This window comes from Drosophila elegans, unplaced genomic scaffold (genome assembly GCF_018152505.1).
Source record: "Drosophila elegans isolate 14027-0461.03 unplaced genomic scaffold, ASM1815250v1 contig_411, whole genome shotgun sequence".
Lineage (NCBI taxonomy): Eukaryota > Metazoa > Arthropoda > Insecta > Diptera > Drosophilidae > Drosophila > Drosophila elegans.
The window spans coordinates 13,113-17,170 of record NW_024545798.1 but is presented as its reverse complement, the minus strand read 5'-3'; the positions used below and the strand labels follow the sequence as shown (position 1 = coordinate 17,170).

The following is a 4,058-nucleotide window of genomic DNA, read 5'->3' as shown; positions in this document are numbered from 1 at the left end:
TGATGAAATACGAGCTCTCATTTTGGCGGCTCTGTGTCCCCGTTTCTTAATTTTTTTGTGAGCGTATATGAACTCACCATTTTCTAAGTATAGAAGCGTCAAGCAGTACGCTAGCGATTCAGGGCCAGATAGAAGAAACCCACCAACGGGCGAAATTGTTGTTGTAGTGCAGGCGGCTATTGACAACGCCCTGGCCGGACAGGCCACCGCGAATTTACAAAAAGAACGGGAGTTTAAACAAATAATCGATTTATTGACCAGCCAAGTGGCAGAATTGCGCGCTGCGCCCACCGCGTCCCGAGATTTCGTCTCAAACGGTTTATACAGCCATAGAAATTAGGGATACAGTTCAATTCATCGAGCCTCAGTTCAAGTGCCTACCCACGTAATAACAGATTGTAGAGTATACCGGAGCCGATGGAAGTCGATCCCTCTGCAAAGGTTTGCTCTCCTGCCCAAGCTCCCACTTATCAGTATAGGCGACCGGCAACGTCCGAGTGCACAGGCGCCCAAAGGGTAAACCACGTCACCCAAGGCTCAGATCAGGTAGGGAAATCTTACGCCAACACTGCGTCCAGCGCAATAGCAGAGATCAACGATGATGCTATTTGGAAATATGATTCAGATGTAGTTAATTTTTTAGCGGAAAATCCATGTTACCTGTCATCGGACGAAGAGTAGCAGGGGTACACATGAAGTTCTTAATTGACACGGGCGCATCTTAAAATTTTATTCGACCGCATCAAGGTTTTAAAGGTGTCCGCCCAGTTAATTCCCCGTTCATAATCCATTCCATTCACGGTGTGCCTACAATTAAAGAAAAATGTCTCATCACGCTTTTTAACTTTAAGGCAACCTTTTTTATATTACCAGACTTATTTATGTTTAATGGGATAATCGGTTTCGATTTCTTACCACAGGCAGGGGCATCTCTCTGTTTAGGTTCCAGCCAGATCAAACGGGGTACGGAAGCGGAGCAAATACCATGCCATACGTGCACTGATGTAAATTTTATCAATATAGATTGCTCAGATGCACCGCCATTGATAAAAGGCGCGTTTTTAAAATTGCTTAGGGATAGAAAAAAGGCTTTTGCTAATCCAGATGAAGCACTACCCTATAACACATCGGTGGTAGCTACAATCAGGACAGAAAACGAATACCCCATTTATGCAAAATTGTATCCTTACCCTATGTGGGCTGCCGCCTTGTCAGCAAATAAATACACAATCTGTTGAGTATCGGCATAATCCAAAACTCAGCGTCTCCTTACAACAACCCAATAGGGGTAGTAAACAAAAAGGGAACTGATGAAGAGGGCAACAAGAAAATGCGACTAGTAATTGACTTTCTCAAATTAAACAAAAAACAATATCCCACAAGTACCCCATGCCAAATATCTCTATGATATTGGCGAACTTAGGCAAGACCAAATATTTCATTAGATTTTAAGTCGGGTTTTCACCAGATTATGCTCGCAAAACGCGACCGTGAGAAAACTTCTTTTTCGGTAAACGGGGGAAAATATGAATTTCGAAGTCTCCCTTTTGGTCTGAAAAATGCGCCCAGCATATTTCACAGGACAATCGACGACATTTTGCGAGAACAAATCTTGCTACGTATATGTGGATGATGAGATCATCTTTTCAGAAAATGAACAATCCCACGTCACACATGTAGATTGGGTTCTAAAGCCCTTTACGAAGCAAACATGAGGGTGTCAGTAGAAAAATCGCGCTTCTTCAACAAAAGTGTGAGTTTTTTAGGGTTTATTGTAACCAGTGATGGCGCAACGACTGATCCAGAAAAGGTCAAAGTCTGTATTCGAAATCAGGTTGTTCCTCGGTCTGACGAGCTATTATAGATGTTTTATAAAGGATTTTGCAGCTATAGCGAGACCTTTTTCTGATATCCTAAAAGGGGAAAATGGAACTGTTGTAGACATAGGTCACGGAAATATCTTGGCATCTGAAGATGTGATGCTGAGATACCCTGATTATAAGAAGTCATTTGATCTAACGACAGATGCCTCGGCTTATGGAATTTGTACAGTGCTGTCCCAAGAAGGACGCCCTATTACAATAATCTCAAGAACGTTGAACATTTCACCAATGAAAGAAAATTGTTGGCCATGATTTGGGCATTGTCCAAACTACGGCACTACTTATACGCGGTCAAGGATATACATATCCTTACCGACCACCAACCATTAACTTTGCAGTTTCGGAATATAATCCGAACGCAAAAATCAAAAGGTGGAAGGCGCGCATTGACGAGTCTTTTGTCCTCTTTGGAAACCAGAGACGGCATGCGATCAGCTTCTCCTGCAAGGAGTCATTACTTGATGAGCTCGCAGATGTAATAGTTCCTAAGGGAGTAAACGCCATCCATTGCGATTTACACACACTCGCAATGATACAGGACGAACTGGTTCGCCAATTTCTAGCCCAAAAATTTTGGAGTTGCAAAAATCGCGTAACGGACATTTTTGCAATCACGGAGAGACGAAAAATCCTCTCCGCTGAGCACAACAGGATTCACAGGTCGGCCCAAGAAAACGTGAAGCAGGTACTCTGCGAGTACTACTTCCCAAAAATGGCGAAATTAGCTGCCGAGATCGTCGAAAATTTCAATACGTGCGCAAAAGCCAAACACGACAGGCTCCCAAAAAACATGAGCTCGGCGAGACGCCGACCCCCTCTCACGTAGGAGAAATGCTTCATATTGACATTTGTTTTACGGATAAAAAATACTTCCTCACCTGCATTGACAAATTTTCAAAATTCGCCGTCGTGCAGAATGTCCACTCAAGGACAATTGAAGACTTAAACCGGCCATATTACAACTTATAAATTTTTCCCTAGGGCTAAGTTAGTCTATTGCGATAATGAACCATCATTAAATTCGCACACAATCTCAACTATGCTCGGGAACCATTTTTGTGTAAGCACTGAAAACGCACCACCCCTCCATAGCGTCTCAAACGGAAAAGAGGAGCGCTTCCACAGCACCCTGTCGGAACATGCACGTTGTTTGAAAATCGACAAAGAGTTTACTGATACTGTGGAAGTAATTTTGTTAGCCGCCACCAAACATAACAAGTCGATTCATTCGGTCATCAACAAACGACCAATCGACGTAGTGGAGCTGCATCCGGACGATCCGCAGACGGAAAAAAAAAAATGAATCATAAGGGCCCAGGACACACTTAGGGCCAGGGAAAATGTCTCCCGACAAAACGGGGTATTCGAGGTCGGCGAGAAAGTCTTGGTTAAGCCGAAGACTTGGCAATAAACTCACACCACTGTGTGAGAAGAAAGCCATAGAAGCGGACCTGGGGACCACGGTGGTCCACAAAGACAACATTAAATAAAAAAAGCTTTTTACATTTTTTTTTCCTTTTCGCCACTTGGCACACATTTTTACTAGCTGTAAGCATAGCTGATTAAATACTTTTTTAAGGTTAAGTTAATTTCCGTTGGCGGTGGGCAACCTTGTCATGAACAAAAATATAGCTCCGAATTCATTCCACAGGTTCAAAATCATCCCAATCCTCTTCTCCTTAACCATGGCGTCGGCGCACATCACTGACTATTCACAAGCCAAGTACATCCCCATTATTGACGGTCGAATACTAGTGTGGGAGGACTTCACATCCGTTAGACATTCAGCGAACCTTTCAGAGTAAAGACGCGTAGTAAAAGAAACAGAAAATATGAGCGATATGTTCCCCCAGTCACACATGAGAAAACTTTTGAATGTGGACACAGCTCAACTCCGCGACCTGTTCGACTCGTTAGGCGTGCACCACAGGGTAGCTAGGAGTTTAGACTTTTTAGAATCAATGTTAAAAGTCGTAGCAGGATTTCCGGACTTCGGGGACTTAGAAAGAATTAAATTTACAGAAACACAACTAATCAATTCAAACAATAGACAAATATAAATAAATACCAGAATACAAAGTCAAATTAATGAATTAACGTCAACCGTAAATCAAATCCTGAAAGTGGCAAAGGCCACTGCTCTCCAGAAAACGAATGTAAACAATCAAACTTCAA

General features: G+C 42.8%; 1 long non-coding RNA gene across 1 annotated transcript; it reads right to left on the bottom strand.

Annotated features, from left to right (window-relative positions):
- Positions 1 to 294: 294 nt before the first annotated feature.
- LOC121467488 lies at positions 295 to 3,164 on the bottom strand. The gene is made up of 3 exons (XR_005977541.1): positions 916 to 3,164; positions 661 to 807; positions 295 to 604 (listed from the first exon to the last, which is right to left on the bottom strand). It is a non-coding gene; the product is annotated as an uncharacterized LOC121467488 (long non-coding RNA).
- Positions 3,165 to 4,058: the final 894 nt, after the last annotated feature.